This window comes from Chinchilla lanigera, unplaced genomic scaffold (genome assembly GCF_000276665.1).
Source record: "Chinchilla lanigera isolate Chin_1 unplaced genomic scaffold, ChiLan1.0 scaffold00032, whole genome shotgun sequence".
Taxonomy (NCBI): domain Eukaryota; kingdom Metazoa; phylum Chordata; class Mammalia; order Rodentia; family Chinchillidae; genus Chinchilla; species Chinchilla lanigera.
Genome location: NW_004955433.1, coordinates 15843763 through 15854426, shown reverse-complemented (window position 1 = coordinate 15854426; position 10664 = coordinate 15843763). Strand labels below are relative to the sequence as shown.

The 10664-nt window shown below is 39.9% G+C and overlaps 1 protein-coding gene across 1 annotated transcript in view; it reads right to left on the bottom strand.

Annotated features, from left to right (window-relative positions):
• Positions 1 to 10664, bottom strand: part of Gins3 (GINS complex subunit 3 (Psf3 homolog)) — a 21918-nt gene that overhangs the window by 10516 nt on the left and 738 nt on the right. The window lies entirely within an intron of this gene.

Below are 10664 nucleotides of genomic sequence, written 5' to 3'. Positions count from 1 at the left end.
CCAAAAAACAGAAAACAACAAAAATCCCAAGCTTGTTCAGGCTTGCTTCCTTGCCTCCCATTTCTTCCCATGGAAATCATAACAAAGAGTCTGCACCATGCTTTCCCTTGCCTCCTGTTTTCTGCGTGGACCCTGGCACTTCCCCATGTGGCCCTGTGTGGTGTGTCATGCTCCCTTCACTTGAGAACTGTAACAAAACTTCTTTTACTGGTGTTGGCCACTCTGTCGTCACTCAGTCACCTCCATGAATTAAATCTTGAATATAATCAAAACAAGATGCCTTAGGGGTTTGGCCAAATGATGGAAAGCCTTTGTACTATTTACCAAGTTTAGGCTATTCCATAGGAAATGGAAGGAGAATTTTAAGGTTTTTGTGCAAGTAACAACATACATCTGAGCTTTAAGAAGCTAAAGCTGGCAGTGAGGGGGAAAAGGGATTAGATGCTGAGAAGCCAGCCTGGATGCTTTTGGTGGCAGTATTGAACAACTAACTGGATGTAGGAAGTAAAGGATAAACAGGGGTTAAAGATTCAATTTGTGAACCTGGTTGACCAGATGGATAGAGATGTCGCACTACACACAGAACACAAGAATAGGGGCATTTGAGACAAAGGATGCATTCAGCCTGAGAAACACAGTATCCAGAAGCTGCTGGACAGGAAATCTGCAGCCTAGTGAAGAAAGCATCAAGGAAGCATTAGTTAGGAGGAATCTACTCGGCAGTTGTAAGAGGGTTCCCCCAATCCCTTAAGCATATTTTAAGCATTTAGTTTGCTACACTATTCAATATAAAAGCAAACATAATCCATAGTGATAATATAGAATTTCTCTGATGAAATGGACATATGGCAGCACAGTTCAGGGTAGATATATAAGTTAATTTGTTAAATTGAAAGAAATACAGGTGATTGATTGCTGAGGGCACTAAGCTACTTTTTAATGTGTTTAGATAAATGTTCAAGATATCGAGATAAATGTTTAATGAACTCTCCATGTCAAAGAAAAGCATTATTTTTGTACAAAAACTAGAATATTGGTTCTCATTGCAAATACCAGTGTTATGTTACTACTAAAGTAACAGGTCAGTGTTTAAGATAGAATTATATGGCCTTGTTTTTCTTATTTAGTGTTTTGGCTCATCACAGAACTATCCATTGTTGCTTTATATTTTTACTCTGTTTAATCTCTCCTCTCCTAGAACTAATCAGTGAATACCAGAAAATGAAATGAATAAACAGTTGAGTTTATGGTGCTAAACTGCATTTATGCATTTGTCAAAAGTGGCACATGGTTTATCAAGCATGAATTTGTCCATAGCTTAAATCCTAAGAACCAGATATGCTTCTCTCCTCTGAGAAAGCTGTGTTCCTTACCCATAGCCAACTAGTCAGTGTATAAGAATTAACCAAACAGAATTTCAGTATACTGATAATATTCAGAGTATATTTGGTATATTTATAATATAGAAGTTCAGTACTGTATTTTGACAGGCATCTGCTAGATTCCTGAAAAACAGAGTAGCTTTCCAATGCAATTAATTCAAGATTGCAGGATCATAGAATGGCAACATTTTAGAACACAAAGTGTTTTCATGACACGGACAGGAGCTACTTTATCTTTAGTCACCTAGCCTCAGAAGTCATTGCTTCAACAGCAGACACAGCTTTAGATATGCAAAGCCACAAACAGGTTTATAGTTTAAAGCTTTAAATTTGTTTTTTGTCTTTATAGTGCTGGGGATTGAACCCAGGGCCTCATACAGTCTAAGCAAGAGCTGTCTTCCTGACTATCAATGCTAACTTTTCTTCAGTGAATGGGGATGTAGTGATACAAGTGATAGAAACCTTAATCCAAGGGGGAGGGAGGCTTTGGGGTAAAGGAGAAAGAAAAAAATGTATTGGACTCTAACATGGAAATTTTGGGGTTTTCCTTAATCCTCTTTCCTGCCCCTATATCCCATAACTGGCTCATCAGCCAATCTTGGCTCTACCCACACAGTACCGTTATTTATTTTTTTATTTATTTATTGTCTTGTGAGTCAGGGTTTCACCATGCAATTCAGGCTCACCTTGAACTCCCTTTATAGTCCAGGCTGGCCTCAGACTTGCAGCAATCCTTCTGCCTCAGCCTCCTGAATGCTGGGATTACAGGTGTACACCAACACACCTGGCCTCTGCACAATATTTTTAGAACCTGATCATTTCTCATTGCTCTGGTCCAAGCTACCAGCACCTCTTGCTTGCACTTTTGCCTTAGCTGGCTATCTAGTTTTCTTATTTCTGCGCATGACCTCCGTCTTTTTCCTTCTACACCCAAGGCAAACTCACTCCTCAGGGGTTTGCACTATCTGTTCCACTCTCTGGATTTCTTTTTTTCTTTTAGATTTCTATAACACTGGTCCCTTTCAGATTAGTATTCAAAAATTACTGCCTCAAGGAGGCCTTGCATATCTAAAAATTGTCACTGTTGCCCACTTGTAACGGCAGAAATCAGGCTATATTCCATAAGGAGCCGAAGGACTCTATTTAGAAACAAATGGAGTTTAGTTTGAGGCTAGCCACCCTTCATCCCTGATTTGCAAATCAGGAAAGTGAGCGTGGGCCTGCCTTTGTTCCCACCTTATATACATTTTTGGTTTCCGCGGTAACAGATTGGATTGTTGTAGCCCTGGCCACATGTTGTTTTCCTTGTGTCACGTAACCGGGTCAGGCTCCAGTGGTGAACCTAACCACAATGATACATACTTTCTGTACTCTGTTCTATATGTCCCCCTTTAGATAACCATGCATTTCCTTTATGGTTACAATGTTTATCTAGGGCCAGAGAAGGGATGAAACAACTCAGGCAGGGTCATAGATGGTTATCTGGGCCTGGGTGTTCTTTGTCTTTGGAGAAGCATTCCAGGGCAAAGTCAGGACTGCAAAGTTAACTTTTTACAACCCCTCCTGGATGTTTCTTAAGACACATTTTGAAGCTTGCATTAAGACTAGAATTATTCTATCTTAAAATGATATGCTAAGAGTTGCCATCCCCTATACACTCACACTTGATAGCCCTTTGTTGTGCTTTGATAGAGCATTCCAAATGTAATGTGTTGGGGAATTAATACCTAGAGTAATAGGTTGGGAGGTGGGGCCTAATGGGAGGTGTGTAGGTCATGAGGACCCTGCCCTCATGAACAGATTCAGAAATGGCTAAAAAGGCCTTTTAGGAGTGGGTTCTGTTTCTCTTCTGTTTTTCCACCATGTGAGGAGGAAGCATTCACCCCATTTTCCAGACCTACTGCCTCCTACCAGGCAAGGTTGCAACAAGAGAGTCTTCATCAGTTCCTTGACCTGGGACTTCCTAGTCTCCAGAACTGTTGGAGAGTAAGTTTCTGTTTTTTATGAACTACCACGTCTGTGGTGCTCTGTTACAGCAGCACAAAATAGACCAAAATGCCCTCTTGTTTCCCCTCAGCACTGAGCACTCTAACATACTGTACATTTTATGTCTATTGTGCTTTTGTCTGTTTCCTCTACTAGAACAATAGCTCCACGAGGGTGGGATACTTTCTAGTCTATTTTTTCACTGTTGTATGCCTCCTTAGTGTGTGTTAAACACATCATAGTGTATATTAAACACTTCATAAATTTTTGTTCAATTAATTAGTGGCTCTTTATTCATAGCAGTGATATTAAATTTCCTTTAACATACCCATTAAAAACAATGAGTCAACTTTAAGTAAATAATAGTCCAGGTGGTATGTAGATATTATAACAATTACAAAATGTAGCAGCAAAACCCGAAATTAAAGTCATTAGAAATGGTTTGCCAAGGCTCAGGCTAACTCACATGTAACTGTCTAAATCCATGAGTTTAAGTCCTTAATAATGTTATGATGAAAGCTCATTAATTTAGACTTGTTGAAGTTTTGATACAACTGTACTTACCTTTCCACCAGCTGAAAAAAAAAAACGAAATGCTTAAGCATGTAGAGTGAATACCTTTTACATCTTTCCTTTTTTGTTTGTTTGTTTGTTTGTTTTTCCGGTACCGGGAATCGAACTTGCAACCTTGCACTTGCCAGGTAGGCACTGTGCTGCTGAGCTAAATCCCCAGCCCGTGTGAATACCTTTTAAATTGGCTTAGTTTTCTACCTATGAAATATTTCTAGCAGCCATTTCTACTCAGCTGCTTTGCTACTTCCAGAATTTAACAGACCTATATGTAGTCCAGTTTCCACCACTTTAATTGGCCTTGTGGCTTCTGGTGAGTTTTCTCTTGGAAGCTTTGATCTCTGTGACAGATACTGATAATGATAATAGTTTAGAGTCATGCTGAAGGTGGGACAAATGAGCCAGGATGCACAGAGCATTGAGCTCAGGGTCTGACCCAAGTAAAGGCTCAAAAAATGCACTTCTTATCATCATTATTCATATATTTGTTCACCCTTGTATCCTCAGCACTTGAAATGTAGCGAACAGTCAATGAACATTTTGTTCAGTAGCTATCATCATTCATTCATTATCTTCATTGGTCTAGGCTTGGCTACATGGTCCACCTTCCAATGCAAGTTACTAAATATTCTTGAATGTCATAAGTTACCTCTACTGTAAATTTTTCCTGAAAAAACTCAGAATTTATCACATGAGATAAACTTACTGTATAAAGGGATTTTTTGTTGTGAAATTACAGTACTATGTTTGAAATCTTATTATGTAATGCTAATGGATTGAAATCATTTGAGTTCATTTTTATATAATTGAAATGTTCTTTTGGTTAAGCTATTTCTTGAGCCTTGCTCCAGAACGCCTTCCATGAGATCAAAATAAATTGATGGGCATGATGCGACCTTACATGTGGGTAGTGCCAATTTTAGATTCTTCCCACAGTCTTCAGCAGTACTCACAGACATTGTAAACCCATCTTATTATTCAGAGAGACGTGTGTGTGTGTGTGTGTGTGTGTGTGTGTGTGTGTGGGTGTGTGTGTGTGTGAGAGAGAGAGAGAGAGAAAGAGAGAGGGAGAGAGAGAAAGAGAGACCCTCAAAATTTGGCAAAGAAACAGCTATTGCATCACTATAGTAGAGGTGCTTGTTAATCCAACTTTCTTTTTTCTATGTTCCAAATTCATTTTCGTTTTTTAGTGGCAAAAGATATAATATATAATTTGTATAATTATTTATTATTATATAATTTAATCCATAGTCTGATAGAGCATTTCTCAGTCCAAAGCACATTTCTCAGTCCAAAGCAGGTAGGGTGGGAAGCATATTCATTTCTGAAGAAAAATCAGGGTAGAATTGCTGTCATTTGCTCATCAAGATGTTCCAGTGCCTACTAGATGGCGTAGGGCTGCAGACATGGGCATGGAGATGGGTATGACAAGTTTAGTGGAGGAAATAGTAACAAGAGGCGATAAAGCAATGATGAAGCCATGTGCAAAATATTATGGAACCTCACAAGGCATGGTGGACTCTGACCTGGATGTCAGAAGAGTTTACAGAAGCTTTAGAAGAGGATCTTAGAGTATGACTAGGACTTGTAAATTAGGCCCACAAATGTCAGGAAGAGTCCCTCCAGGTCCAAGGATCAACCTTGAGTTGGGATGTAAGATTGTGAAAGTTCAGGACAAAACATCTCTCCTTTCAAACCAGCTATTCCTTTTTGCTTTACATATCCTGATTACTGGCTTCTTTGTCCACCTGATTACCACAGTTTTATATGGTAAGTGTCAAGAAAATGCAATTCAAATTGGCTCAAATAAAACAGAGATTTCCAAGCTTCACACAGGAGAATCCAATACTCTGTAGTTGGTTGATCCACCAGCCCAAGGGTACCTTTGGGGATCTATCTTTGCTTTGGTCTGCACATGGTCAGCTCATCTGTGACTCATTCCTCTGGGGTCATAGGATGGGTGCCAATTCGGTCAGGCCTACAAACATCCTTGTTCTTGCCAAGTAGCGGCAAAAACATTGGTCTCAGTATTCCAATCAAGAGTTCTGATATTCACTCTGATTAGGAAATTTAGATCACATAGTTATAAGAACTAGAAGAAGAGCTGTGGAACGTGCAATTTAGTACAATCCCATCAAGGCTACCTCTAAAGCTGGGCGAAGGGGTCGCTATCCCTGATTATTTACCATAATCACTACCCAATTCAGGAACTTCCCTATGTGCAACAAATTCTGCTGACTCTATTTACTTTATCATTCTCTTTTGTGTGTGTTGGTGGGACTGGGGATGAACACAAGGCGTTTTTACTGAGCTACAATCCTATGCCTTTAAAACTTTTTTTTATTTGGTGATAAGGTCTTGCTAAATTACCTAAGCTGGGTTCCTCCTGCCTCTTAGCCTCCCAGACTGCTGGGGTTACAGGTGACCACTGTAACAGCAAATGGGATGAATTCCATGGAAGACCAAAGGACTCTATTTAGGGCAAATAGAGTTTATTAATTTTAGACTGGTCACCGCACATCCCTGACTAGCAGATCAGGAATGTGGGGCCCCTGCCTGCCTTAGTGACCACCTTATATACATTTTTGGTTTCCATGGTACAGATTGAAATGTTGTAGCCCTGGTCACACGTTGTTTTCCTTGTGCCATGTGACTGGGTCAGGTCCAGTCATGAGCCCAACCACAATGATTTATACTTTCTGTGCTCTGTTCTATATGTCCGTCTTTAGATAACCGTACATTTCCTTTATGGTTACAATGTTTATCTAGGGCCAGAGAAGGGATGAAATAACCCGGGCAAGGTCATAGGTGGTTATCTGGGCCTGGGTGTTGTCTTTGGAGAAGCATTCCAGGGCAAAGTCAGGATTGCAAAGTTAACTTTTTACAACCCCTCCTGGATGTTTCTTAAGACACATTTTGAGGCTTACATTAAGACTAGAATTATTCTATCTTAAAATGATATGCTAAGAGTCACCATCCCCTACAGCACTACCACCCTTGTCTGTTATAATTCTTTTATCTATCCAATTGTCTTTTCATTCGCTCATCTTCCTTGCGTGTGTCTTTGGAGGGATGGTAGTGTTATGCATCAAACCCAAGTCCTTATACATCACAAGTAAGTGCTCTTCCACTTGTATTACACACCAGCCCAAGCCTTCATTATCTAATCTTTGTCTTTGTCTTCTGATACTTTTTATTCAAAACTATTTTATTTTAATTTATAAATAAAAATTATATATACCCATAGGGTACAATGTGAGGTTTTGACATATGTGACAATTTTTCACCATTAGGCTACAATACAGTTTCCCAAGAGTAAATGCTACTAGACGTCTCTGAACATAATCACACACCAACCTTCATACTTCCTTAAACTACACATTCTGTCTCACTGTGGATATTTTATACACGCACATAAAACTTATACAAACATAGGAAAATAATGAAGAGTGTCAACAGAAGACCAGCAATACACAGAAATTCCTGTAAGCTAGAAAGCAGATGGGATCAGATTGGTATAAAAACTGAAGCGAAGACAAACATAGCTTAGCCAAGAATGGGCAAAAACTACTACCAAGGAAAGTAAAGTAGTTCAGGGATAGTCTAAGTTTACACGATAGGTCCCTGGTGCAGAAGGAGGTCCCAGAGCAAGATACAGAACACCTGTATTCACAAGAGCCAGGGCAGGCCTAGCCTCCACAGTTCAGAATAAAATTAGGATGCCAAGATTAGCATGGCCCTTACACAAGGATGACATGAATCTGTCACGCATTGCATATGTTTTGTAGTATTACCCACAAATGACAGGCTAGTTACAAGGAGGAAAATGTAATTTTGTAATGCAAAGATCAGATACCACCATACGGAAGTGACGAAAGCTAACATCTTAGTAGGACAATCCTACAAAATGTGGCTGGAGATATAATGCACTATGATATATGCTGAATCACCTATGAAATATTCTTGCCAAAAATAGTCAACCTGAATCCAATCAAGCTTCTAGACCTAATTTATAGGAAATGTGGAGGTGGGAGGTGGATTTGAGAAAAAGTTAAATGACACTAAAAGGAAACAAGCAGAAGAATAAGAATGTGCATCATTCTGCAGGGGAACTGCTAATAAAGTATACTCAAGAAATCTTGTACAGCTGGGGAGATAGCTCAGTGGCACAGTGCCTGCCTGGCAAGGGCATGTCCTGAGTTCAATTCCCAGTACCACAGAAGGAAAAGAAAAGAAAAAGGAAAAAGAAAAAAAAAAAGAAATCTGGTACATAACTGTAAGACCCTTGTTCATGGCCCCAGAAAGATGTAAGATAGTGCTTTGTATCCTCTCAGTTACACAAAAACTCTAAGAATCTTAAGGGCGTGTCTCATAGCACCTCTCAGCTACACAGTGATGCTTTTAAAATGGCTAAGGGCTTTATGGGGGGTCCAAGGTAGAAAAGAGCATGTATCACAGGATAAGATTTTGGAGGAGTATGTTCATGTTCTGTTACTATAATAAAAGGACCTGGGGACATCAACTTAGACAGTTTTATTTTGTCTCACAGCTTTGGAGATTTTAGTCCATCATCAGTTGTCCCTGTTGCTTTGGGCCTCTGGTGAGTGCACATCATAATAGTAGGGTACAGTGGAACAAGGTTCTCACCTCGTGGCTAGAACAGGAAAGAGAAGAAGAGGAAATGGCCGGGTCCTATGATCTCCTCAAGAGAATGCCCCCAGTGACCCAAGACTTCCCACTAGGAAGTCCCCTTGAAATTCTTTCACCTCCCAGTAGTGCCAAGGGCTAGAGACGAAGCTTCTACTACCTGGGTCTTTAGGGTAAATTTATCCAAACCATAGCAAGGAGTCTTGGAGAAAGATGTATATTTCTGGCCAGAACATTGGCCATAGTGGTTTTACAAACCTCTTTGACTCTCAGTGGGCATTGTGGCTGCATCACACAATGAAATGTTATGGAAGTAATGCTATGTGACTTCTGAGACTGAGTCATAAAAGTTATGTGGCTCCTGTTGTGTTCACCCAAATATTCACTCTCAGAGGTCTGAGCCATCATATTAAAAAACCGACTACTCAGAGGCTGTCCTGGTAGCAAGGCTACAAGGAGATGCTCTGATGGGCAGACCCAACTGACCCCAGGCTTCCTACTGTCGCAACAGAAGCATCAGATATGAGAGTGAAGCCATACTGGACTCTCCATACCTGTCCACCTGACAACTGAATTCCACTAAATGACCTTGGTCAATGTCATATGTATTATGGTTTGTGTCTAGATGTCCCGCCAAAGCCTCATGCAGTCATGGGCGGGGGGCAGACTTTTTAGAGGCAGCTGAATCTAGAGTTCATGATTGGTTTATTGTCTAGTGTTGGGATTGGGGGTGTGAGTGCTATACCCACCCTAGGGCATGTGGCTTGCACACAATATAAGGGAGCGAAAGAGGCTTGCTCTTCCCTTTTGCTTCTATTTCTTTGGTGTCTCACCTCTGCCATACCACCCTGCCTTGGAGCCTGCTGATTATGAACTGAAACCTCCAAAAACTGTGAGCTAAATAAACCTTTCCTCATTTGACATTTGCCTCAGCGACCAGAGAAAGGCAAGTAAAACAATGTGAAACATAAGGATCACTTTTCTGGGCCCTGCCAAGATTTGTGTGATCCACAGAAACATGAAATAAAACAAAATCATTGTTTTAAGCCATTTAAGTTTTGGAGTGCTTTTTAAAAAATTCTATTATAGCTGGGTGTGGTGGTAAACCTGTAATCCCAGCACTCTGAGAGGTTAAATTAGGTAGGTTAAGTTAGGAAGTTCCAGCCCAGGCTGGGCAACTTAGTGACTTAGCAAGATCCTGTCTCCAGAGAAAAAATTTTTTGTTTAAATAACTAGAACTTTTTTGAAGAACAGAATTTTGCTCTTCAAAAAAAATCAGTGTCACTGTTGGTGCTGGGGCTGTTTAAAGGGTTATTACCATCAAATCTAGTGGGTCAGCTTTCTTTACCTCTAGCTTTAAAAAGATGATTATAAATTCTTTCAGAACAAATGAGGCAAATGGAGATTTGGGCACAGACTGTTAGATAATATTTTAAAGAAATTATTACTTTGGCAGCTGTAATCATGATTTTGTGGTTGTGCAATAAATGCCTACTTTTAGGAGACATTTCCTGGTGATATTTCCTGAGTCAAGTGTCATTACAACTGACACTTACTTTACAATGGGGCAGCAAAATAGTCATATGTACATCAGAAGCAAACATAGTAAAAAAGGTTAACAATTGTTTGAATCTAGGTTCTGGGTATATGGGTATTCATTATGTAATTCTTTCACCTTTTCTGTATATGACACTTTTTACAATAAAAAGCTGAGGAAAAAAATCAGAGAAAAATTGACTTTTAAAAATGTTTCCAACATCATAAGTCATCAAGAAAGTGTACATTAAAACCAATCTGCCAGAATAGTTAAAATGATGAAGAGGACAGAAAAGTGCTGGCTAGACTGTGAAGGAAGTGGTATTCACTGATAGGTTACTGGTGAAAATGAGGTAGGAGATTAGGGCATGGCCAGCTGGCTGGGAAAATGGGCATGGTCTGTCTGTCAATCGTGGTGATCCAGGACACAGGTGCAGAACAGTTCCTAAACCGTGCCCCAGCACCAACCAGAAAACATTATCTTCAATTTTTGAGTGATTAAAAAGGTTTTTAGGGGCTGGGGATTTAGCTCAGCGGCAAAAG